Source organism: Aythya marila, assembly GCF_965140915.1.
Source record: "Aythya marila genome assembly, chromosome: 6".
Taxonomy (NCBI): Eukaryota; Metazoa; Chordata; class Aves; order Anseriformes; family Anatidae; genus Aythya; species Aythya marila.
Window position 1 is genome coordinate 26,106,989 of NC_139047.1, and position 27,797 is coordinate 26,134,785.

Genomic DNA, 27,797 nt, shown 5'->3' on the forward strand with positions numbered 1-27,797 from the left:
TCCCATTGCCTCAACACTCACTGCCTGCACAGCCGACATGAGAAACTGTCTCCTTTAGTACATCTACTGTGAGAGGCCTTTAATTAAGATGAATTCGTGGTGTAACAGAAAGCAATTCACTTAATCAGTAGTCAGTCACATGGAGTTTGAATCTAATTACTCTAGTTAATAAGAAGTTATCAATTCAAAGTACAAGTATCCACTGCATAGGAAGGGAACAGAACTTACAGAGCAAGAGGACAAGATCAAACTACAAACCAGGCTCCTGAAACACGATGTTAAGGCTTGTTTTGCTACGCTGCCTGGCCACTTCTGCTCTGTTCACGGGACAGAGCTTCTGCCTGTGAAGCCTGGACCCCAGTGCTTCCCAGAGAAGTAAGCCACTTCACACAGCGTTCAGTCAAATTACAGTCGGTGCTAAATCAGAAAAGTTGCAGCTGAAAGAAACTTAAAACCTCTACGGGGCATTAGATTGCAGAATCTATCATCCAGGATTTCAGCACGCATAGAGTTGTCCAGGCAGCATCTCAAAGCGCCTCAACTGCTCTTCTTTCTGTCCAGATATCCAGCACCACTGCGCTGACAATTAGGGACAAGTTTGAGAGCTTTAAAGGGCATTGTCTGGTCAAATTAGGCTTTCAGTTAACAGTTTCTGAAAAGCTTTCCAACTATGCCTTTGAACTAGACATTTCTCCACAGCACATACATAACGCCAGTGAAAGCAGGGCAGCTTCACTCTTCTCCACGCACACCAAGCAGGGGCAAGCCAGCCCCCTCCAAAAGGGGCACACACTCTAACACGGGAAACTTACTCAAAGAACAGAGAAGCCTGCAGACTATTCCCATAAATAAGAACTATTTCATCCAGGAAGTGAATGCAAAAGCCTTTACTGCGGTAAGTCGATACCATCTGATTATAAGCAAAAAAATAAACCTAAGTTCAGCGAGCAGAGGCCAGAAGCGTGATGAAAGCAGCAGATACGGCTATTTCGACAAGCCTGCTGTAAGCGAGCATAAAGACACTACTGCCACGCGAAATGGAGCTGTCGCTATTCAGTTTTGTATAATTAATAGTTATTTTTGGCTATCAAGCAAGAGCTGCCACACGCCCTGTCCCCGGGTGCCTGCCCCCTCACCCGGCTGGGCTCGCTGCTGGACAGGGCACCACAAAGTTTCTCCGCGCAGAGCCCGCTCCCGGGGAGCCGCAGCTCCGAGGATGCTCCCGCCCAGACCCCGCAGCCGGCAGGGCAGCCCCGGGGCCGCCCCAGGAGCGCAGAGCCCGGCCCTGACGAGCCGCGGCCGCCCCGCTGAGGCGCTCCCCCAACGGTCACCGGGCCCCAGGCCCTGCCGCAGGGCCGGGAGGCGCGGCCGGCCCCAGGTGCGGCCGCCTCCTTCCCCCCACGTCCCCCGGAGACCCCCGGTGCCCCCCGCCCGGGCTCAGCCCGGTCCCCGCCGCCTCACCTGGGGCCCCGCTCCCGGCCCGGCCGCAGCGCTGCCCCCCGCCGCGCTCTCATGGGGGCGCCGCCGCCCGCGCGCCCCCGCCGCGCACTTCCGCCCTCGTCGCCGGGGCCGCCCGGCCGCGGGAGCGCGCCCGCCCCGGAGTCACGTGGCGCGCGCCGGCCAATGGGCGGGGAGAGGCCGGGGTGGGGGTGGCCGTTAGGGCGGCCGGTGGGGCTGAGGCGGCGGTTGGTGGGGTGGGGGGGAGGTGGGTGAGGGAGCGCTGCTGGTGGTGCTCCTTGTCCCTGTGGAAAGGGGCTGCAGGGAGGTGCCGCTTCCCTTAAATGCACCGCCGGGGTTTTGGTGCGAGCTCAGCTGATGGCTGGTGCCTGAGAGCGAATGGAAGCTTTCCCCGTTTCTCCTCATAGACGTTGGGGATGCTGAGCTCTCTGCCCTGTTAGATGCTCGTCCTGCAACGCTGCTGTGTGTGTGTGTGAGGACACAGCGTTTAACTCCTCAGGAAAAAAATAAAAATAAAAATCTACTGCTATATTTACTGCAACCCTTCCTTCAGGTGTGTATCAGTCCACAAATCCAAGTTCTGTCTGTCCAGTTCTAATGTTACCAACCCGTCACACAACCAGAACAGCAGTCTCGCCAGTCACAGAGAAATGTGACACATTTTCTCTCTGCTTTTCTGTCTTTAATTCGCTTAATTTTTCTAGATTTAAAAGGTAGGAGAGTTTGACCTATTCCATCACTGAAGTTAAAGTGAATATCTCGGGTAAAGTTTTTCCTTCACATAAAACAGCAGTTTTCATGATAAGGCCCATTTTGGAAATGATAAAAGTCATTATTTCCACCTATCTCTTTGGTTTGAGATCCTCTGGGTCAAATGCAGAAAAACAGGAGACGTGAGAGTTTGAGCAGTCAGCTCCTGCTCTCACACAGGGCTTCCATGGAGCCTCCTATGGCAGGGAAGGAATTGCCTTCCACCTATGTCTATTTTCACCTCTGTGAGTGAAATTGTATTTTGAGATTGGAGAGGATAAAAAAGAGCTCTCACTTATGGCAAATGCCAAAAAAAATAAAATAAAATAAAATAAAATAAAAAATAAAAAAAAAGGAATAGAAATGCAGCTTTATAAAAGTGATAGGTGAAACAATGGCCTATTTCCAAAATGAAGTAAAATGAAGGAGGAGGAATTGAAAAGAGATTTACTATAATCTGTAATTTCACAGTTGGCAAAAAAATATCAGAAACTGGGAAAAAAGACTTACAGAGGCAGGGGGAGGAAAAAAAAAGAAAAAAAAAAAAAAAAGTAGGTGTGTGGCTCTGAGAATCAGCTAAGTATTTCAGCACTGAAAGAAAAAAAAAAAAAAAGTATCTTCTGATTTTCTCATTTCTTGAAGGAAACCAAGTTTTCTACATTGCTCGTAAATAAACAGGATTGACATCATCCTTGCATCATCACTAGCTTCTCCTCTTGACTTAAACAACTGAACAAAGCACCAGATTTTAGTTGATACCTTAGATGGGAATGCGACTTTTCTCCTTTCAGGTTTGTGCATTGGGAAAGGTCCCAGTTCCAGTATTTTTTTCCCTCTGCATTATAGGATGCACTAAATTAAGAACTGCGTCAATATTCATCCTGCATGGAAGCCGGCAGACTAAGAGCCATTTGCTGTTTGATGCCATCCATGCAGAGAAAGAATAAGCAAAGAAAGAAATATTTCACAATATGAAAGAATGCTTTTTTACAGCTACCACTTAAATTTCCCAAATATTGGTATTTCTAGGATTATGCATTGTTTTTTGATACATTTTGTGCATTTGTATGGGGCCCTGAAAATATCCAAGTCTCCACAGCCATCTTCCATGTCATGCTGGCGATAATGGTGGACCAGTCACTCTGATGTGACTATTCAAAAGAGAGAAATATTTTCAGCAAATCTTATCTTTGAGTTGGAACTACCAAGAACCGAAGAAGCTGGATCTTTCCAAGCAGACCACAGTATTAGTCTGCTGCCCATACCGCAGAGCTGACACTTCCCCTTACCCTGTTGCAAAAAACAGGGTTGAGAAATAAACCTCCTCTATTCTGCTTCTGCAAATTGTTTAGGGGAAATCTGCTTCTTTATAGTAAGAGAGTCATGACAAAGAACGTTTGTCTGAGGCCACATTTGAAATCATTATGCATGTTGCCTGGTATAATCTCCATGGTTACCATAGGTGTTACAGATATATTTTTGCTTCAGTACTTTAAGAAAATTTCTATAGAACAATTTAGGGGAGAAAATTCCTTTTATCATTTATATTGCATTTATTTTATTCTAAGTGCTTTACAGGCAAAAAATGTTCACTTTCTAAGCGAGTAAGATTTCAGTAGAGATGGAAAAAATTATCTCCAGCTGTCACTTCATCATGCCATAATATGCTTCAGACTGCAAACTCTTTGAGATAGGCACAGTATTTTTGATGCATGTATTTAGTTTCCAGCCCACTAAGGATGTAACAGGGCAGTCTGTGCCACTGCTAGGGCCACTGTGAACAACGTGAAGTGGGGTGGGATAATTGAGCAGTAAATATATATTTTTTTTCTTTGCAAAGATTAAGACTCATACTTCCTTTCTTGGCAATTCTATTTTGTAAGTAGAAATGTATTTTAGAAAGACGGCTATCTGAAGCAAGAATTAGCTGAAATTAGCTCTAGAAACTAGTCAAGAGAAAGATATAAAACCCAGGTAGATAGCTCTATTTTATTTATTTATTTATTGTGGAAATAATTGGCAAACAAAATCAAGGAGAAGTAAAGAAAAAATTACATGGAAAGGACAGATAGTAGACCCTAAACCTAACCTGTGTGAGGCAGGGATGGGTAGATCTGTGTGATTATGGAATCTAGGGTGAATTACCATACCCACCATTAATGAGAGAGAGAAGCTAAATGGATAAATTCATGCTGGATGAGGCTGGCAATTGTCTTGTCTTGGCCCCCATGTTTGTCATTTACACCTGTACAGAGTACATGTAAAACCACCATCTGCATTCCCAACTCTTCTTTGGCAGTGTTTTATAGAATCTCTGCCCTATCGTTTGGTGTTGTTTTTTGTTTGTTTGTTTGTTTTGTTTTGTTTTTTGCACAAGTGACTATGGGAGGAACAAGGTATGGAATCCAGTTCAGGAAAAAATGTATTTGAGGAACTAAAAGACCTAACAGGTTGCAAACAATGGACAGAAGCAGTTCCCTGTTTCTGCTGGGATCATGTAGGAAAGGTGTTTAAACTGATTTTAAAAGACTTCAAAGGTTAAAGAACTTGAGGAGGATCCTGGAATTGCAAGGGAGTCAGTGCTGCATGGAAAGGCAGTCTTGCAGAATTACTTGTAGTAAGTGATTTGCAGTCCCTGTCAAAAACAGAAGAGGCAGCTTTTCTTCTCTTCTTACATCTGAATGTTGGAGATGGATAGCTGCAGGATAAGTACCTGATTCACAACTTTTGCCACAGCACCAGGCAGGGGACTGTTGTTTAAAACAACAGGACCTGTTGTTTACCTCTACTGCCAGCAATGACCACAAAGTCAGGAATCAGTGGAGAAAGAAGTGGTCCTGCCACGACTCCAGCACTGAGGCTGAGCCAGTAACATAAGAACAGGATAAAGTAGTCCCTCTCTGGTGGAATTCTTTGTTGTACATGGCCAGTGCCCTGTAGCACCTGTGCAGCACGAAACAAAGGCTCACTGAGGGCAACCAGACCTGTAAGGCTTTATTAATTTGTTCAATCCAAAGCCACTGTGTTATTTGTATCCTGCTTACTGAACCATTCTGCAATCAAAATGAATGCTAGCATAAAGCTGGGGAGAACAGAAGAAAGCAAACTGGAGAGAATAGGAAAATGAAGAAAAAAAAAAAAAGAAAAAAAAGAAAAAAGAAAAAAAAAAGAAGTACTATTGCATTAGCTAGAATGTTATGATATCCTTTTTGTTCTCAAAATACAACATTTTTTGTATGTGCAGAGTTCAGCTGCCAGAGTTAATCTAGGCTTAGATAGCTTGCCAGAAGAGGTGCATGTACATAGTGTGCATTCAGAGCTTGTTCTAAAAGAAAAATAATATAGTCAAAGATCGTTTTCTCTTCAGGGATGGATAGTCCAACAAGAACTACATTATACAGATTATTTGTATACTGACTGAGAATGAAGCTGACCTTGCAATGATTTATGAATTTCAACATTAAAAAAAAAAAAAAAAAAAAAACATAAAGCAGTAAAACAAACCATATCAGAAACAAATTATAGTAAATGAAAGATGATTGTGGTTTTGGCCTTGTAGGAGTTTATGGTGTTTTGATTGTATTGTGCCCTTCATTTCTGTTACAAGTACCAGGAAATCAACTCACTAAAGTTCACTATGGAATCACCTTGCAATTTCAGGTGCAGCTGGAATTCTGTCAGGATCAAACTACAAGGTCATTTTAAGGAGATTCTTACTGAAATGTTGTGAGGTAAGGAACTTCACATACCTGTGTTACAAGTGTTAAGCTTCTTATCATCGTGATTATCAACAGCATGACAGATTTAGGGCCTGATCTTGGAGACTTTACAGAAGGAGATAACTTTATTTTAACTATTTTGATAGCCTAGAATCAAAAGAGAATAAAAGGACTGGAGAGAGTCATAGCAGGTAAGGTGGCCCAAAGGCAAGCTCAGTTATACATGATCTTGGCATGTATACATTTTTGGCATGTATTTGTTTAATGCAATTAAAATTGTATTAAATGATACATATATCATTTGGGGCATGTATTTATTTAATGCAATGAAAGTTGCACCATCATCATAACCATTTATTTAAAATATTGGATTACTTTATCATAAGAAAAAAATTAACAATATTTACTTTAGATTACTTTAAATGTCACTTGCTACAGTTTTAGCCTATTAACTAGTTGCAAAGTGGGCATAGCAATCAGATTTTTCTCTTCCTTTTGCTTCAACCTGTTAAATATGAAAAAAAAAATCATTATTTTTTCACTCTTTTGAATCGCTTTTTTCTTCAAAATAACACCTTTTTTTTTTTTTCTTCTTCAGTTGTTCCCTATAGGCCATGTTTCCTAATTGCCAGTCACTCTCTTTCTTCTTTGGCCTCTCTCCAGCTGGCCCACATTTCCTCAAGTGCACTGCTGAAGCAAATACATTAACTAAGGCTTTACCAGTTATATGAAGGGTAGAAAATATACATTAGTGTCTTACAGATAAACTTGGATGTATTATCGTACTGAAACCAATTATGTGAAAACTAGAATTACTGTGGAACAAGATAAGGCAGGGATTTTTTTGCCAGAAAAATAAAGCAGGTAGCTAACATTATTGAGAATTTTGCTCACTGAGATGAACATTGCTACCTGACTGAATAACTGCTGTTGGGGAGTGATTTGAGCATTCATGAAAAAAAAAAAAAAAAAAAAAAAAAAAAAAAAAAAAAGAAGAAAATCATGTTATCAGATCTTTTGTCACTTCTTCTTTAATCATATTTTTTCCAGATGAAATTACTGGCAAATATATTAAATTAATTGTGAAAATTACTGGCTTTGAAAGCAACCAGCATTCTAGCAGGGTGGGATCAGTATTTTAGAAAGATTTGTCAATGAAAAAAAATATAAAATTTTAAGTATCTGCTTCTGCCTGCAGACTATAATTTACCTACCTTAGAGCAAGCCTAAAATGTCCTTCTGCAAATTAAAGCAAAGTATATATTTATGCAATGAAAGCTCTTCATATTTAGACTGCTCTCTTCGTTGTTATTAATGCATTTTTCTCCTTTCAATGTTTAATTGGAACACATATTGCAAATGTTTGGAAGTCTCAATGTCCCCTTACCACTTAAGTGGCAGTAAAATTTTTATTTCCCAGACACCTTACAATTTATGAGAGGGATTTGGGGACTCAAATTTTGTAATAGAATTATTTATCATTATGATAGTATTTTACCCATACTTCAGGGTATACTTTATGGAATTAACTCTGGTACTCTGTGGCTAAAAATCAAACTTTTATTGCACCTTTGTGATATTATGCTGGCAAAAGTCAAATTGAAGAAGGTCTGAATACGAACTTGAATGAGCAAATCTCATTTGGAAATCCAAGTGCTGTGTGAAGTGGATTTGATGGTAAAACAAATGGCTACAAAGATTGTCTACCAAAATTGCTCTTTGCTGCACTTGGCTAGAGATCCTTTACTCCCTACACTTACACAATACAACACTGCACTGTTCTCTAAATGCTGTATTTCAGCCCAGATGTAACAGCCTCAAAAAAAGTGGGTTAAGTGGTTATTGTAGGAAACCTGCAGGAATTTGTTCAATCAGCAAAGGTTATAAGGAAGTTTGTCTGTCTACAAATATGCTAACATAAGCATCATATTTTTATGCCACCACTCTTAGTTACAGAGCCTGCTTAGAACATAATCCAGTAATGTGATAATACTGCTACACTGAAGAAAATTTTCACTGTTGAGCTGAATGTTGATGTGTTAGTTTACACAGCATTCTTCTCTTCTAGAAAACCCATGTTCTTGCGGTTGATAACCTAATACAGTCTGCAAACAGCCTCTCCTTTTTTTTTCTCATGTTAATTTGATAAGAGTATAATATGCTTTACATTAGGGGATTAAGGAGAGTAATTTCAAAATAAGCATCCATTGTATCTCATCTAGATAACATCCTGGCTTCTGTATTGTCTTTTAACTTTACAAGCTGTGTTACTGGCTTGTCAGAGCAATAATGGCCAAAGAACGGCTTTTTCGACCATTTTTTGATCAATTACAGTTTATTGAAGAGTGTTGTATTTTAGCTTTCTCAAATCTTGTTTACTTGATTTGACATAATCATAGATGACAGCGGAACCCACATATATCACATATTGCAAATCTGCATCTGTACTACTGCTGTATGGATCATGAGAATCTGTAATGTAAATCTTGAACAAATTCTTTTAAGATGTTCCATCTACTCGGACTGAAAAAATGAAATTTACAGTAAATAAGGAACAAGCCCCAACAGTGTCTATATTTTCTAAGAAGCTTTGAGAATTATGCTTGCCCTTAATCATACAAAACACCTTTGTATAACTTTGAGATCTTCAACAAAAAGCTTTACACAACCTTTCAGAGAACAATAAATCAAACTTCTGACTTTTCAAAATTGCTTCTCTGCATTCAGGCATGAATTTCATCCTCAAGCTGGATTTCTTGAAGGGCAACAACAGACCTTTAGTTGCATTTTTTTCTGATCAGACTTTCAGCAACGGAAAATGAATTACTTTGATCTGAGTCACCTAACTATATTTATTCCCCTTATAACCTTTGTCTTCTTATAAGGCTTTCCTTTTTCTATACAATGGTTCTCTAACATTTAAAATGGAATTACAACCAGGTCATAAGACATACAAGGCCTGCTTTTCTCCTACCTTTTCTTCTTCTGTAGCAATCAATGTCTGTAAAAACATCTGTAAAATGCCAAATTGCAGATGATACAGATATAAATCACTATAGAAATGGTCAGATTGTTGGTCTTAGGGCAGTTTCTATGCTGTAAAAAAGAATTTCATATTGAATCATTGTGATCATCATTGTTTGAGTTGAACGGAAAAAGGAAGTTATGTCCCTTCAAGAACTGGTCTCTGCAGATAACAAATGACAGTGTACATACATATTATGGGGGGGGGGGGGGGGGGGGGGGGGGAAGGAAATAATGTTTTTTCTTTTCTGCAGATCAATAGACTTCAATCTGCAAGCCCCAAGCTTAAACTCTCATACGAGTCACTGTAAGTTAACTGGTAAAGTTAAAAACTGGCATTGCTCATTTACACTGTTCCAGAAGCATATCTGGTTCATGGAAATAGATGCAGGATGCCAAGCAGATACTATAATCCTGCCCATGGAAACTAGAACTGTGAAGGCACAGATGCCAGCAGTGCAGGCAGTATAAACTGCGATGTCTTTATGAGAGCAGGGACTGTTCAATGTGTGGTTTAATCATTAGGTAAGATTAAATCACTCTTGCTTGTACCCTCCCTGGTTTAGTGAATTTTACAGCATGCAAACTGGATCAGCTTCAACAAGGACTAAATACACCCCTCACCTTGCACAAGATAGTCTTTGGCATTCACTGTTTGGACTATTCTCCCCCCAGATAAGGGCTCCAATCACCTCAGTGGAGGAGGCAAGTGATCTCTGGTTTCCTACATGATATACAGATCCTGTATTCCCTGAGACATCAGATAAAAGGATGAATCTTCTTTCTGTGAGTTGAAAGAAATGACTGCTATTCTCTACTTCCATCCCGCTTTCAATTTATGGAGAAGGAGACAATTTACAAGATACCCTGTTCCTAAATTTTTCCTTTTCAGCTTCCCACTGAACCTGTTGGCTTGCATAGATTACGTTCAGAGAAGGGATCTGAGAATTTTACCAAATCTGGTTGTGAGGGCTTAATGTGCTACTTGCCCCAAAGTCTGTGCAGCTCTTTTGGTAAAGGTTGTTTCTATCAAGAGAGCTGTAGTTGCTAACATTTGTGGTCTTAGTGTTTCCATTTAACAGTTATAAGGCTGGAAACAGGCAAACTAAATGGAAGATCCAAAATGTTTAATGATTTGTCTTTTCTTGACAAACGTTTTAACCAAACTAGTTATTTTCTTGTACATTTAGAGAAGATCTTTATATAGAACAAGCCTGAGATATTATAGTCTTGAGGCAGCTGCCACTTCCTTCCAAGAAAGGGCAGCCCTTCATGCTCTTTGGAAGGCAAAAATGCTATGGATTTGGCCATTGTGGCTGAAGATATCCATTATGTCAAATGCAAAATGCAATAGTCATGTCACGTCCATGGTAGATTCAGCTTGATGTAGTTCTGCCTTTTCAGTCTCTTTTCACAGAGCTTAAGCAATGTGGCCACCTGCTGAATCCCTCTTTTGATTAGCATGTAAAGAATCCTTTGTTTGGATCAGCTGGACTCCTTTGACTTCTCAGCACTGGAGGCTCAGCAACAGTTTTCTTGAGGCTTTTCTTAAATCTCTCTAAGGGTTTTCTGGGGATAATTTGGGAAGCTTTCAATTTGGGAAGAAAAGGAATGGAATTTTACCATCTCTACTTAGCTGATTTGTATTTTCTTAGTTTTTTGTACGATGTTAATGGAGATAGAGCTGCACGTTAGCACCACAGTCTAAGCTATCATTTCTAAATACAGTCTGGATCATGGCAGAAAGAGCTGCAGTGTTAACGTATAGGTGCTGCCTGCAGAGTTCAAATTTCCTTAAACTTCAGGGCTCATATTTTAAATTGGTTAGAAATGAGTGTGCCTTTACAATACTTTCTACGATTCTTAGCTCAGAGAGAGCTGTGATTCTTACAAAACTTTCAGTGCTCTAAACCATCGTTGGTTTCTCTGCCATTGAAGTTCTGTGCATCTTCATGGAAGCTTTGGTTCTTAGTTCTTGTCAAGCAAACGAGACAGTTAGAAACTAGAAGCAGTAAAGACTGGTGTGTGAAAGACATTTTTAAAAAATTGAAAACTGTAATGAGGGACTGTTCTGGAAATGGAATAAGGTTCAGGTAGGACTCTTACTTCTACTTGAAGAATTGCTTATCTGCCTTAAAATATAGAAGTCATTCTAACATGATTGGAGGGTCCTGCCCACCTATCACTGAGATTTCACTCAGTGAAAAGCTGTAATTAACAGGAACACCAACACGTAAAGATAATGAGCAAAATGGCTGCCAGCTTTTTTCCTACACAGACTCCTAGCTCATGCAGCAAATTTCCAACAATCAAGCTCACTCTCATGCAGGTTTGGATCACGGGGAGGGTCTTGAGCTGCTACTACATAGAGGAATGAAAATATCTTAGTCCAGATCTAGGAAATGTTGAGCAGCTCCAAGAGCCACTATACGTTAGATGGTACCACACTGGCGGCTACTCCCGGTCTTACTTTAGATCCACACCACAGAGCTATTTCCTGGTTATATTTTGATCCATGTGCACTTTTAGTTCCCTGAGAAGCATGTTTTGTGTTCCAGTGAGAACTGGAGTCAATTTTTACTCTTATTGACCAATATTCATTCTAGCTTCATTTTTGTTTGATTCCAAATTTTGGCCATTGATTTGTCAGTACAGTTTGTTGCTCCAGGATATAACTCATTTGTACTCTGAATTCACTGAAGCAATCTTTTGCAGCATGCCAGAGACATGGCTGTAGTTTGTTAGGCAGCTAGAGCCTTTATTCAAACTCCAGCTTTTGAGCTTAAGCTTTTTCTCAAAAGCTACTGATGATTTCCAAATCTAACAAACTAGTTTGCTGGCAACCTTATTTTAGTTATATAAAAAGTATTTTAGTTCCAGTTCGTATTCTGTTCCATGTACAAACATTTCATTCTAATTCTGCCAAACCTTTGCCACTATTTTTCTAGTTCCTGTTAATAAAATGCATAGCTTCCTGGTCTGCATCCTGTTAGTGCTGACACAGGCTCCTAATATCAAGTACAGATTCATCCCTCCAAGGACAGGAAATGTTCTGCTTTGCTGATTCAAATCTGGGCAGAAATAACACAGCCTGTGAAAGTCTTAAGAGAGAGAATTTTAGCAAAGAATATGAGAGTTATGAATGTAACAGTCAGAGTTATAAATGAAAAGGAGAGGAAAATCTGACTTGAAACTGGTCTGGAAGTCCTTGATAAATGGTAACAGTGATAGTAATGAAACAGCCCGAGAATTCAGCCTTACATCAGCAATCTTTTTTGTATGTTTTTCCTTCCTAAAGTTTTGTTATTTTTGTTTGGTTGGGTTTTTTAAATTTATTCTATGCTGTATGACTTAATATAAATTGGTGTGAGGAAATTTCAATTCAATATTATTTAAGAAAGATTTTGCAAGCATTTTTGTAATTTAATGTTGCTGATAGTAGCTTGTGTGTGAGGTTTCCCCATGAGGATGACAACTTTAAATGTTTGCTTTGTTGCTTGTGTCAATTTGTTGAAATGCTGTAAGACAACTGAATCCATTAATAAGCAGTTAAACCAATAGACTGTGGCTAACGATGGTTGGATCTTGAAAATACTGATATTACAGAAACTGCCTGTGGAACTGACAACTTCTAGACAAGATGCTAAGGACTGAACTCTGATGTTCCTTTCCAGGTCATTGGATTGCTTTGGCTTAGAGGATGTGGTGATTCTGTGTGTAAAGACAAGCTATTCTTTAAACTGTGCTATATAGGGTGATTGCCATACTAAATGTAGTTGAATTTCACAAATTAACAAATGGACCATAGCAGTCATTCAGCTGAAAAGAAAAATGATTTCAGATGGGGGGATTTTACTGGGACATAAGTAGAGGCATAGCATAAGGAGCTACAAACTGAACAAGTGTGCTTGATAAGGGAGGCAAAACAAAGACAGATAAGTTCTCAGGTTCTTAACTTTACAGTCTCTTTGAGTAGCTTAGCAAATCACAGTACAGATGAGTGAAATTCAGGGGGTGCTTTGCTTCTCTTTCCTAGACAAAATTGAATATCCTTCTGCTTAAACATGGTAGTGCAGTGGATTTACTGTTTTCTTTGGGACTCTAGCTGATTTAGCATGACTGGGCAGGATGCTTTCCTTCCTCCAAGCTTGCTAATGGGCAACAGGAAGTGTTGCCTTCCTTCCCTGCTCCCAGCCTGCTGCCTCTGCAACATCCCCTGCCTTCAGTGACAGGGCTTCCTTGCCAGATTCCTGCACACATATGCACACACTGCTTAAAAAAAAATATATATATATATATAAAAAAAAGGAGGGGATAGTCCAGATATTTCTGATGGATGTTACAGTCTTATTTCTTTCTTCTAATCTGTTATATATCGTGCATAAATAGCTGCCATATTTTTCCTAGTGGTGAGTACATTTTGGTTGTGGTGGACTGTTCTATAAATAACTTTGTTATAATAATTATTATAGCAACATGCTATTTGGAGCATGTAGACTAATTAGAATTTTGAAATTGCGATTGAAATCTTTGAGAGTGAAGGAGCACTGGAAGAGGTTGCCCAGAGAGGCTGTGGAGTCTCCCTTCCTGGAGATGCTTAAAACCTGTCTGGATGTGATCCTGTGCAACGTGCTCAAGGTGACCCTGCTTGAGCGAGGAGGTTGGGCTAGGCGATTTCACAGAGGTCCCTTCCAACCTCAAGCATTCTGTGATTCTGTGAAAAGCAACAGTGTTGACACCTTTGGGCTTGAAAAATATCAACAGATCTGGTGCATTCCCAGTTGTGGGGACTTTTTGAGTTCTAGCTGTCATGTTCACATTTCACCCCTGTAGAAATGGACTTCTCCCTCTGATGACTCAGAGGAAATAGTCTCCACCCATTCTTTCACAGAATAAAACACAGTAGTCCCCTAATTTTTTCCACAGCAGAAAATCACAGTGACTGTAGAGCAAGAATTTAATGTAGCCCCAAATACTAGCATAAATATGTGATTAGATTGGATCTCATTTAGCTTGTGACCTCATTTGAAACTATTGTGACCTCACTAGTTATAACAGAGTTTGCTTTGGGAACTACTGCTTTATGTACTTCTAAATAGCAGATCTGTATTTCTGAATTATATTGCCACCCTATAGCACAAAGCAGCATAGATTCAGCATGTCCTGAATAGAAGACTTGGGTTATTTAATGTTTGCAGAGCCTAAGATAAGGGAAATGGATCTATTAGAGGCAGCATTACCAACCTCCTCTCACCCTTACTGTCTTCTTTGCATCAAGAGCTATGATTATATTTCATTCCAGTGACTTCACACCAAATCTGGATTTACACTGGGATGACAGCAGAATTTGACTGCTATTCAAAGCAATGCTAATTTGTATTGTAAAATTAGCTTGTTTCCTTCTTGATTTTCACTAATTTACATAAAGTTACAGACATATATGATGCCTTAAAGGTGCATAAAACAAACGCCCCTTTCCTGTAGAGATTACAATCAACAATACGAAATAAAAACACAGTATAAAGAACTACTGCCAGGAGGAAATGGATTTTTTTTCCATGGATTGTGCTTTTCTATGGGACATGCACTCAGTAATTTTTAATCTACAATCAGTCCAGGTTAAGTACTTTGTTTCTTTTAAAAATGTAAATAGCAACGCCTAGTGGATTAGCATAGAAACACTTTATAGAAGAAATGCCTCTTACAAAGGATTTGAATGAAGATAGCATTGTGATTTCTTCCAAAAACCTTATCAGAAAAGAATTCACAGCAGAGAAGAATAGCTCCTGCCTTTTCATCACAGCTATTTTCAGAAAAACAAGTACTGAAGACAGATAAGGAAACTTTCTGGTAGATTATTCCTATTATCAAATAGCAACTTCACTCCACCCTTCCCTTATATTTGGCTTCATACAGAGTGCCTGAAGCTACAGTTTTGTTGCAAGACTACCCTCAGAAAAATCCCCTGCCATTGTCAGACATGCTAACAAAAGAAAGAAATGTATACTTCTTACGAAGAGGAAGACTGTAATTAACTGCTATCCATCAAAATTAGGAGAGGTACCTGTTTAGCCTGAATAAAAGCAAATGTACCTTTCCACTGTACCTTAACTGGGTGCATGTGATGAAACCGAGCCATGGGCACATCCAGGAGCACTTTTCCTCAAGCAGAAGTTTCAGCTGAGATCTACATCCCTGTCCAATACTTACAGAATTTCCCTGAAGACAAAGTAATTGTTTCAACTTGTTTTTAAGTCAGAGCTCTCAGTTTTTTTAATTCATACGTAGGTCGTGTTAAAATTAAACGGATGTTTTATAATTCTTCCCACTGGCTTTTAGTCTTTGGATTCACTCAGAAAGGGGCCTGTTCCTACTAGTAGAAGAGCTTTGCTATCAACTCCAAGGACGGCAATTTCTCTTCTGTCCCCATCACCACTATGCTTCCTCTGCTGAAGGAAAATAAGACTCAGAATCTGCTGGTTAGATTCACTTGAATAAAAAGTCTGCAGGAAAAAAAAAAAAAAAAAAAAAAAAAAAAACATGATCTACAATATCTACATATCCTGTAGCTTGTATGCATACAGAATCCAAAGTTAATGTAATTATGTCCTTAATTACTAGAAACTCATAATTCCTGCAGTTATGCAGGGAAACTGAGTACATGCATCACACGTAGATGGCCAAAGAAAAGAAAGACAAATAAAATACAAAGAATACAAATACAAAGAAATGTGTTGTCATACATACCATCTCAGTGAGTGATACCTACAGCAACATGACATGTATTAATGGGGTAGTCGAGCCCCAGAGGCTACATGTGAGTCAGATCCCAGTGTAAGGATAGGCCACTGAGAAGACAATCAATAGCAGCTCAAGGCTGTGATTTCTTACCTCCTATGACCCTATGACACATTTACACTGGGACCAGGAAGCAGGCCTAGGAGGGAGGCTGGCTGGAGCAACAGGCTGCAGAGGAACACTACTGTCCCTTGTTCCCTACTCCCCCAAAACAAGCAATGAATGAGAGTGGCAGTGGTGGAGAAGTGCTGTTTTTACCCACCAGACAATGAGCTAAGGCAGCAGGCTGTATAGGAATGTCTTCTTTTTCAAGTCCTCAGAAACTTAGAAGCACAGTAACAATTTGTCTATGTCAAGGTATTCTCAGAAGCATGAGCAAAAAGCTTCCTCTTGCTATTCCTTTCTTTGGGACAAGGCAGCAGCTTGTTCCTTGTAGTTTCCACAGAAAAGGTGGTTCAGGCCACCAGATCCTGCAGACCAGATTTGGCCAGTGGGCTGCATGTTGAGCCACACTGGTGCAGAATTTTTAGAATCGATCAGTGTTAGCCTGACAGCATCCACTGTGATTTTGCTGTGAGTTTGGCTGGTAGTAAGAGCTTTTGGAAACCACTGTCCTTATCTGGCCATGAAGACTCTTGCTCTACCCGTGATCTTTGTGCACACCTTCTCTCTGCAGTAGTACACTCTGCTCACAGCAGGCCTACACAATCCTATCTCTACAATCACAGACACTGGGCAGCATTATAAAGGAAACTGTCATCACCCAAGAATTTAACATGCAGCTTATGGCTTTCGGAGTCATCAATCCTTACTGGAAATGAACAAAGGCCAGCATGAGCAAGCTTAAGAATTACATTGAACTCCTGTTTCTGACAATGTTAGCCAGTTTCATTTATCCTCTGTTAGCTCATTTGTAGTTATGACTCCTCTCCATTCTGGAACAGAAACCTAGAGGTCAAAGCACAGGATTAGGAGTTGGGTAACTTAATTGCAACCTTAATGCTAGTTCCTGCATACTGTGGCACTGTGGAGGTGGTTGCACAGCATTAGGAAGTTCTGCATCACAGTGCTGAGGTGGGAAAAGTACCGTTCAACTGAAATTGGTGCTATGGTTCAGTTTTAATGAGAAAAATATTATATTCCAAATGTTCCTGTCAATTGGAAATGCACCTTGTTTGTAAGGCTACAAGAGTAGAGGGAATGTCCATCATTCAACTTTAAAGGGCAGTTTTTGGGTAAAAACAGCCAAGGTTTTGACTGGCTGACACTGAGACAACCAGGACTGAAAGAAGCTGGAAATTAGATCACAGTAGTAGCAAAAATAGATGACAGAGCAGAGCTTTGAAAAGTCCTTCAGAGGGAAAGCTTTGGGACAGAAAGGAAGTGTGAGGAATGGAGGGTGCTGCTCATTAAGGGGAGGAGATAGGAAACAGTGATGCTATTGTGGCAGTGGAGCTGATGAAGGTCAGAGAAGATAAACTCTGTTTTGCCTGGTTGCAAAACACTCATGCAACGTTGGGAATTTTTAGTGAAACAAAGAGTTAGGCCAAGGGACATTGTGGCCAGGGAGTGTGGTATATTTGTGTGAATTGTAATCTACAGTGATTTCATTTTTCAAGTGAAAAGCAGTGCCTTCAGCAACTTTATGCAGAGCATATCTGGTTTATATCTACATCATATCTGAAGAATTAGCTATAAACCTGAAGACTGGAAAAAAAGTCTGTCCTAGCTCTGATAGCTGGAGAAATCACCGCTGGACATGGAACAGGCAGCAAGGCTATCAGGGCTAGCTCTCAGGAAGAGATACAAAGCTGAATATTTCCACCCTTGAATACAGGCTTCTGTGAGCCCCCAGTTGAAGAACCGTGCCCAGTCTTTAACTGGACATTAGAGACAAAAGACTGAAGGGCAGAGGACCATAGCTGGGTCTTGTGGAAATAATGGGAACAAGTCCTAACAGGGCCACCATATTAAGTTGCTTTTGCAGAAGTTGCTTATAGGAACCTATCTCCTAGGAAACAGTAAGTATTTGTCTGAATTAACATTCTTTACCTAGCGCTAGATGTATAGAATGTGCCTGGGTTCGCTGCTATTTAGACTTCCCTCCTTTAGCATTCCTACAGCTTGCCAGAAAGTCTGCTTCTGCAGAAGCATAGGTTAATTAAACACATCCGCCCATTAGAGCAAGGAGAGAACATTACAGTCTGGCCCAGAGCTACCTTCTTCAGCTGTCAGCACTGAAAGACACTTGGAACCACAAGTTAGTCCTCAAGCAAAACTAGTTTCAGCAGAAACTGCTTGTTTTAATGAACACAGCAGTCCTTCCCCATATGTACAGTTTGAGCTTGTACTTGCCTCGCTGCACCGAGTTCCAGCAAGAAACGTACCAGTGGTATTTTGCAAGTTGCACGATCCAAGATATTTGGATCTTTACAGTGCCATGATTAACACATAATGAGGAATGTTGAAAAAAAAAAAAAATGTACCTTTCCTGCATTGCTAACTCCACCTTTTCTAATTAATACAATTTAAGGTAACTGATACAGGATTTTTTCCGTCATTTGTGACATTCCTTAGCTTTGTACCACGCACTGTGCTTGCACAATAGAATTAAACTGGTCGACTCCCTCATCCTGCATTTCTTTTCACTTTCAGTGTCATTTGCTGGTTGTAATGTGTAAGCAACATACTACCACAAACACTTTCTCAGTTCTCCAAATCAAATGTACGTAATAATATAATTATTGTATTAACCCTGCAGAGTACCTGTCTGTCTGTACCTCAGTTTCCTTCCTGCTGTCTTATAGGGAATGAAGGAAGACAACACGTACCTTTCACAAACATTTACTGTTGCCATGTGTACAATCCCCACCACTGCAAAGAACTGACATTCCTAAAATGTTTCCTTTCTGTGCTGAATCAACGGCAGAAAGCTGTGATAGGCCTATTAACGAGCAATGACTAGTAATGAGATTACTGAAATAGCCAGGACACATGGAGGTTTTCACTGAGAGGAGATTCTTAAATAAATTTAACAGTTAAAATATGATGTCCATTTAATCATTTAGACTGACTGCTCTCTTCAACAATAGAGGAAGCAAGCCCAAAATTCAAGGCCCATCTTTGACAGAGCTCTTCTCAAATGAGATAACATATTATACATCGTCCATTCTCATTCAGATTATCTACAAGCTGATCCATCCTTCACTCCTATTAACTGAACTGTTGCTGCAGAAAATGATTCTCTGCCCATGAACTGTATGTGTATTCATTTAATTTCAACTGTTTTATTTCATTTTGATCAGACACTCAGACCACAAAACTTATTTCTATTCCCACCCTGGAAGAGAACACCTAGGCACACTGTAATTTCAAACCTTATTTTTACCAAATATTAACCTACGCTTGATTCAAATTTGCAGCTTCTCGAGCATTATTACCATCACATATAGCCAGTTAGTCATAGGAACTGTCAATAAAAGGGGACATGAGCGAATAGCCACGGGAATGTTTTCAATTGTTTGTATTGCTTTCTCGGGTTTGGTTTCAAAGTCTGTGAAGTCTCATCTCCTGTCCACCTTGTATTGGACAATTCAGACAATTCATGCCTGGCTTTCAACAACCCCTTTGAAAGGCAGCACCTCTAAGACCTGATAGATAGGTGCTGACACAGTGCTCCTGCAAACTGCTGCTTGCATGGCATCATGCTGTTTTCTGAAGTCTGTGAGGAAAACACCTTTTTCTCTAACAGAAACTGAAAGCAAAGCCGGAGCAACACTAACGACACCAATGACAGCTGGCCGCTGATGACAGAGCCATAGTGACAAAAATAAAATATGCTTTTTAAAGAGAAGATAAATCCAAAATGAAAACAACATGACCCTGGAGAGGAGATGGGATGGCCTTTTGGAACATGTCCCCAGGACTTGCTACCTGGAACCGTCTGCGTAACCCCCAGTTCAGCAGGCAAGATGTGACTCTCATTTCTTTGCAAGTACAACATGTTACATTACTTTGAGTAGTTTCTATAAATACAGCATGCCAAAGCTTATTTAATGATTTTACCACCTAGGAGTGTTATCTGCAGTCAGTAATGAAGCAGTTGAAATTTTAAGGTATTTTGTTGTTAAATTGCAATGAAGTTGGAAAGGCTGCTTGCCCAGATTCCCCTTTCATTACATATGGTAGAAGTCCTTACAGAAATCTAGGAGCTGGCTACAGCCTTGTGCTGCTTGTCTCACATGTAGCAAAAATATTATATGACACAAAGCATTATATAAGGCTGTGTAACAGACATCTATGTTTAAATCCAGGTTTAATAGGGAACAATGTATGGTAATGCTATTGCTCTGTTTCCTCTCCTGAGCCTCTCTCTATCTTCTGCCTATGTACATATTTTCTGGGCCGTTTATTCTTCCCTGTAATGAATAATATTATTTAACAGGTAAGATAGTGAGTACTGGAAAAAAATATTTATGTCCCATGAACCCAAACAAAAACATGGAGTGCACTCAAAAAGCTATAAAGCTGTTGGGGCATGACATTAGCCTGAACACAGGAACTATTTGTTTAAACAAGTTTTCAAGGTTTGTACATGTTTATGTACCAGTTTATCCTGAGATGATACAGCATATCGTTCAGAATTGCATGTCTAAGCAGATATTTCTTAAGATGCAATTTCTTTGTGCTTCAGGCTACATTTTCATTTAGTCATGACAGCGTAACAGGCAGTCTATCTCTTGCATCCTGTGGGGCAATAACTTTACTGTGCTCCATTTAGTAAAGCTATGGATATTAAGTGCAACTGCTGTTGAGAGTATGAAAAAAGAGTATTGCTACATTGATGTCAAAGAGATTGTCATGAGTTTTAAATGTGTTCCTTATCCTTTTTTTCTTTTTTTTTTTTTCTTTTTCTTCCGGAGATCTGTTTGAGTATATTTTTCAAGTTCAAGATTACTGTAAGCAAAATGTATACAGATGCTACCTGAAGCTATATCTGAAAAGGAAAAACTAAAAAAGTCCTACGCATGAAAAACTTTTGCAAATATTTCAGCTGCTTATGTGAAATAAAACATGGTAATCTAACACAGAATTGAGAACAAGTATTTTAATAATTTAAGGAGTTTTCTCAACTTTAGAGTTGTCTGGTTTGATGATTAAAATACAGAGCAAGGAACCAGAAGACATAACCTCTATTTTCAGTGTTAGCACTGACTCACTGTGTGATATTAAGTAAGTCACTTAATTTAACTGTCTCACTCTCCATCTCACCTGCAAAATGAGGGAACCTACCTCACAAGTTCTAAGTGAGATTAATTAATTAAATGTTTGCTGCACGCCTAAAAGTTCTTGGATGTAAGGTGGTGGAAAATTTATTATTAAACACATATATAAACAGGATACAAGTGCAGAGCTGGGTGGTTTCTATAAAGGAAGCTCATTTCTCTTTCATCTCTGAATTTTTTAAGCATGACAACAAAATAATTAACTACAGGAAAAACTGTGGGTGAAGCCCTTGAAAAGAGTTTATAAATTGAACATAAAAAAACGTAGCCACAAACTAGACACTGACTAAACTATAACTAAGAAAAAAAAATACATGATTCCATCTTCAATAGGGCGCAAAATTAAAGACAAAGGTGACTTCTATAATCCAGAAGTAAATTTACATCTAATGACAGTGAAAGGCAGCAGATTTAAATGTGGAGAAAGGAAATAATGTTTCTTAAAGAAAAGACATTGTTATTGAACTCACTGCCATACTTTGTTGGAATGAAGATCTCAGTGAAGTCAAGAAACAAACATTTATATGGAAATATGAATATTCATTGTGATATTTTACAAAATGAAAGAGTTAAAAAACACCTGTGTTGTAGAGCACAAGTTAATTGTCAGCTGATAAGCATTAAGAGAATCTGCTGGGAAGCTCTTTGAACAGCTGAACACCTCGGGTTTACCTGCAGCTGTGCCAGAGCACCTAGCACAGGTCACTGGGGAGGTAAACCTCTGGAGCCAGTGGGCCAGTGGCCACATCTCATTCAGCCACACCAGCGCTCCGTCAGCTGGGCCACACAGCTCACCTTCTACTCAACATTGCTACGTTGAGAAAATGGCAGGTTTGTTCTGTCGCAAAATTAACTATGTCAGCAACAGAAGAGGGTCCAGCAACTTTTAACTAAAGAAGATTTTCTGCCTTCTGTGCTCTCAATGGCAAGCTCACAATGCAGCTGAGATAACACAAAGCAACAATTTTTACTGACATTGTTCTGTGGCCTTATAAGCTGATCAAAGCCACAGCTGGCAAAGGAGAAATGGATAAAGTAATGGGATCAATGACACATTCAAAGGTTACATGTTTCCTGGACAATTACTTGCACCCAAGATTGTTTGAGGAAAGGATGCAACTCATCTGCACTTTTCTGAAGCCTGTTATTGTTATCTTGTACATTCATAAGCATCACTGCTGCTTTCTGCTGGTCCCACTCAAACAGAGCTAGGCCTTTACACGAACCATGACTGTGAACTCTTTACAAAGTTTTGGCATGCTGCTGGTGTGTGTTACTCTGGCAGGGGCACATGCACAGGAAAAATCATGTGCTCTGTCCCCTTAAAAGCAGTCTTCTAGGTTAAGAAACGATTTAAATTATACCATTTAGTAAATATAAATGCAAGTGGATTGTTAACCTTCATTGTAACATTTCTTACGCTGTGAATTCCAGAACATACTAAGCTATTCATCTACTTTAAATGTAATTCTAAATATATATTTGATACAGCTGATACATTTCTACCCAGTTAGCATTGCAGAGACATACGGACAAAACCTTAGGCCCTCCACCAAGAATGGCAGGACCTTTCCATTCAGCCCTTCTTTCCCTCTTCATTACAGAGCTAAAAGACCAAGATGGAGAAGTACAGAAGTAACAACAGCAAGGGTTATGTAGTTATATTAAAAGGAAACAATGACTCACTGTTTATGTGTTTACTTGGCCTGTATGCTTCAGGATGAGTGAATATTAGTATAGAAATCTAGTTCTTTTATTCTCTTTTTATTTAGCTTATTACTAGCTCATACTACTGCCTTGGTTAAGTCAAACAAGACTAAGAATAAACAAGAGGTGCTTGTCACCCAGCATTACCACAACGCCACGTGCTCACTCCGAGCTGCTTGTGTATACATTTTAGCGGCTGTTTTTTCCTGTCTGTCCACAGCAAATGGGTAGGTTGCCTCACAGAGTACGTGCGCCTTGTCCTTTTCCTGCACCCAGCCCATATCTGTAACCTTCTCTCTGCAGCCTGAGAGCCTTCCCCATTGCTGCTATCCCTCTCCTCACCCCAGCTGGGCCAGGGAGCTCCTTTTTCTTCTCATCTCAGTGACAGAAAATGAAAGCAAGTTCTCCTTTCACGTGTATTTCTGTCACTGGCTGCGCACACATATAAATACATAGAAGATCTTTCTTCAGTGCCACATTACAAGCTAGAGAGATCATCTGCTTTCTTAGCTGATACTCACTGTGCTTAAGGAGGGTGCTCGTCCTAGAGCAGCAGTTTCTCAGGGAGTGCGAATCGGGCGGGCAGGCACAGGATGGCAGGGGCAGCTCCACTCCCGTTTCCAGACCAATTCACCCGGTGACTGTGGCTGGACTCCTCCTAGTGCCTCACAGAGCTGCAAGAAAAGGGAAGGGCTCAGGATATGATATCATGCGCTCGTTCTGAAAACAAGGAAACTGTTGTAGATGATTGAAAAAGTAACAGCTTCAAAATTCCTCAATGGCCAATAACAGAGAATTACTTTCCTGCTTCGCCTTCCCAACCCTCTTCAAAGACCTTTTCACTAAATAAAAGTGACAAATTTAGGAAACAATATTTACCTCATGACTAGGAACAGCTGAAGAGCTGTGTTAGAGCTGAGCCATCTCAGAGCATTGTTGTGTTCCCTGTTGCGGTCCGTTTGTCTGTGCGTACACCGTATCTCAAGCTTTGACCTTGCTGCCCAGAAAGATACACTCAGGCAAACACACATTGACAGCTCCCTGCAGCCACAGCTGGATTTGCATAAGCAGCAAGGACTCCCAATCATCCACTCCTTGGCAGTACCCAGACCTGTTTATTGCCCTTTCCAGTGAAAGTAATATCATCTAAAGCACCTAAGTGACTTAGGAATCCAATTAATATTTTCTAAAGCAATGTAAGCAAACAGGCTTGTAAATCTCCTGGAAAGTCAAAGTGATTTTGTGCAGATTTGTTAGGTTAAGTTTTACTCCCTAGATCTCTTTCTACTTGCAAGCCTACTTTAGAAATAATAATCCATTTGCAGGGCTATATTATTATAAATTTATTCCACAGACCATCATTTATGGTCTTTAAAAAAGACATTAGTAAACACTTGAAGCAAAGCAGATGTCTGAACTCAACACAATTGTTCCTAACCTGAATTTATCTTTGAAGTATGCTGTCTCTGTTTCAGATCTGACGAAGCACCTGCGTGCCTAAAAGCTTATCTGTTTTTTTGTTGTTGTTTGTTTGATTGTTTTTTTGTTTGTTTGTTTGTTTGTTTTTCCAACTTTATCAATTGGACTAATAGAGGAGACACTTATTTTTCTCTCAAGTAGCCAGGATATTTTTATTTCTGTTGTAATCTCATAAAACACTATCAGAAGAAAATTTGCTACAGCCTTCGAGCACACAACATTTTTATGTAGTTTGGAATTGCTAAGTACTCTGCAACAGCACTGTGCTTGCCTTTCAGATTTCTTTTTTGTGTTAAGAAGTTCCCATGATTTTCTTCATGTAATTCATCCCAGATTCAGCATTAAGACCACCCATGAGTGATATATTGTAGTTTACTGTCATTTTCAAGCTCCTGTATTGGCCTTTGGCTTAATGGCTTGGGTTTGGGGGAACCTTACCATATTAAAGCAGTTTAGTGATTTGGCATTTTGTATTTCAGTATTTGTCAGACAAATCCTTCTACTGTGCTGTGCAACAGGGTGTTGCTCTTTCAGCTCTATTGTTTGAACAGAAATATTTTGCTGCCGGATTTCTTGTTCCATTTGTGTGCTTTGTTAGTGGACTTTCAATTTCAGGAATTTGTTCTATCTAGGAGCATAGTGGAAGAAGAATACTTTGTAATATTCATAATATTTATTAAACAGTTGATAGTATTATCAATGCTTGTTTATCCAGTGGTGATGTGTTGCCTAAATAAGCCTTTTAAAAGCAGTAGCAGTGAAATAAACAGGAACACAGAACCATTATCTTCATAAAGACTCCAGGGGCTTTCTCTAATTGCTGGTATTTCTGATTCAAGGATTAATCGCCTTTAGTTGTTCCGTGTAGTGAAGGACATTGGAAATTGCACAGACATAAGAAATTGTGAGGTTGCGGGGTGTGATTTAAAATCACTAATAGATTTAATTTTGTAGAGTTTGAGAAGTCCCCTCTCAAAAGCTGGGATACAGTCTACATTACATTTCTACAGGAAACAAAACAGGTGGTAGCTTGGAATATTCCAGCCGAGGATATTCACAAGACAACACACATTAGTAACAAAGCCTTGAGTCCAGGCAGATGAAGCAAGCCTGAAGTAACCACAGGCATGTTGATGCTGATTCTCTTCTTGGTTCTCCACTGATTTTAACATTTATCTGACTTCATCCTGAATTACTTCAGTGCAAGCGAGATGAAAAGCAGACCAGTTCTGCATGGCTCTGGTTTGTTTTGTGGTATTCCTTTTTTTCTCTTGCCAGAAGACCATCTTTCTTAGACTCTTGCTTCCTCTCCCTATTTTCCTTCAATTTAGAATTACTGAATCATTAAATAATTTTGATTAGAAGGAACCTCTGGAGATCATCTGGTCCTTTCCCTACGTGAAACAAGGCTAGCTTCAAAGTTAGGTCAGGCAGCATAGGGCTTTGTCCAGTCTGGGTGGAAATTCCAGTTTCACAGAGCGTTCCCTTTGAGGGTTCAGCCACCCTCACAGTGAAGTCCATATGGAGGGTAGCTCATGTTACTCTGTGCATTTATAAGACTGCGTATGCTCCCCCCCATTAGCATAAAGGTACCTGATAGAGAACCTGGATAGAGACGTAGCTTGGGAAGGAGGTGGGAGGAAACTACAATATGTGGAAATGAGGGAGGGAAAAAAATAAAAATTTAGTTTTACAGAAAGCAGGAGGAGATCAAGTGTTGAGTAGAATGAAAAGGGATCATGGTAGGAAGAAAACAATGGCACATTTTACAGGGCAGGGAAGGTTGTGTGTGGGAGGATAACTTGGGTGATCAGAAGGCAGCAGGACCATAACTAAACTGGTCACCACCTCCAGATTTGGGTACCTGTCACATCCCTAAATACATTTCCAACAGTGTTTCATAGCTAAAAATACCTTGACAGTTCTGGCATGAAGTTGATTACAGGTGCTTGCAGATCATTTTGCTTACTTAGGTGGCCTGTGCAATTTCAGTGGGATAGGACGCTTCATGTTTAAGATATTGCGGACATTTTGGTCGTCTACTGAGTTCTGTTCCAGAGAAGTTGCCTTTTGGTAGCAAGTGGTACAGGTCCTGCAACATACAAGCACAGACACACCTGATATTTGTACTTTGGGTTATGTCTGTAGACAACTCCAGTTTTGATCACAATTAATCCTCTGAGAGGTCTCTTGACTGAAAGGTGCTTTACAAACATATGCTAAGATTATTCCTCATGACATACATTGAGATTGTTTCTCATGACAACGCCAAGGAGTCGGAGCAGTCATGAGAAATTTTAGTTGAGTACTATGATGTATAAATCATTTTCCAACACTAATAAAAAGGAAAAACAGAAATTGAAGAAGAATTACTTTTCCTTTGCCGATTACTTCATTGCTCAGGAAAAAATCAGTATGACTGTTAAAACTGCTTTCACGTGTCCAAAAGCAACACTAGCTGCAACTGCCTTTTGCAGCAGCATTAAGCAAAGAGGAATATGGATACATGAAAAGAGGGAAAAGATCTTTAAGATGGGTGGGATGAGTTTGTGTTCCTAAGAACTAAAGTCTAGGTGTTTAAGAATGCAAAATCATTTTTAGTGATGTAAACATGTTAACTGATGAATCCTCACAATACTGTTTTGAAGCAGGGAAGGCTTATGCCTTGTTTTGACAGACAGAGAAACACGGACAGAAAAGGCTAAGTTCTTACCAGGATCCTTGCCAGCATCTTTCAAAGTAATTTCCAAGGAAGATCTTCCCCTGCAGAAATCTGGTAGCTACAGACATCTTTCCAACTTTGCCTCTGGTGCTATGGGAGAACAGAGAGGGTCACAGTTGTTAATGCTATTGGCCTGGCCTTTTTTGGAGCTTGGACTGGATTATAATCTGAACAGAGAACAAGCAGAAACAACCTTTTCTATATGATGACTCAACTTGCCAGGGGAGGATTAGTCAAAGGAAATTTGTGTCTGTCTGTACTAGTTAGAAATATGTACCCATCAATGCGTAAGTCAAAGCAACGCAAACTCAAAGCTGTGTAGGGCAACAGGAGTGGAAACCTGAGTTGAGCAGTCATAGCTTTTTTGCTGTTGGCACTCCACCATCAACAGAAGTAAAAGGAGTGGAATCCCAGGCTGATTTCCAGCACTGTAAGAGACCCTAGGCCTGAAGGATGTCAGGTATTGAATCTCACCTCTCCCATTTGCCATTTTCACTCAGTCTGTGCAAGGCATACTCCAAACTGTCCCCAACATACACTCTCATTTTCCTTAATCTTGGGTCAGTACAGGGTTGCTGATTTTTCCTAGAACTTTTCACAAAAGAAATCCAGGCTAAACCTTATGGAACTTTAGATTCATTTTTTACTGCCCTGTTAATTAGTAAAGTGGTCAGGTGGTAACCAGAACCTCGCAGTAGCAAAAGTGAGCGAAGATTAAGAAGTAGTTACCTTACCGTTCAATAAATATTCATTAAAATGCCAGCTGACTTCTTTTTTTTTTTCACTCTGGTAATTGACTCCACTTGTGTCAGGTAGTTCACATGGTCAGGCCTACTTCTGCTTTGCCATTGCTTC

General features: G+C 39.9%; 1 protein-coding gene and 1 long non-coding RNA gene across 5 annotated transcripts in view; one reads left to right on the top strand and one right to left on the bottom strand.

Moving 5' to 3' along the window:
- The window catches only part of RALB (RAS like proto-oncogene B), a 47,118-nt gene extending 23,714 nt beyond the window's left edge, over window positions 1–23,404 (bottom strand). Inside the window, exon 1 of one of the 4 annotated variants that reach the window (XM_082762847.1) lies at window positions 23,263–23,404. The gene's annotated coding sequence lies outside the window, so the exon portion shown is untranslated. Of the gene's footprint in view, window positions 1–1,461; window positions 1,602–23,262 lie in introns of those variants that run through there. The other 3 variants (XM_082762848.1, XM_082762845.1, XM_082762846.1) reach the window with 3 other exon arrangements.
- Window positions 5,884–20,803, top strand: LOC309879369. The gene is made up of 3 exons (XR_014317728.1): window positions 5,884–5,939; window positions 19,501–19,743; window positions 20,672–20,803. It is a non-coding gene; the product is annotated as an uncharacterized lncRNA (long non-coding RNA).
- Window positions 23,405–27,797: the final 4,393 nt, after the last annotated feature.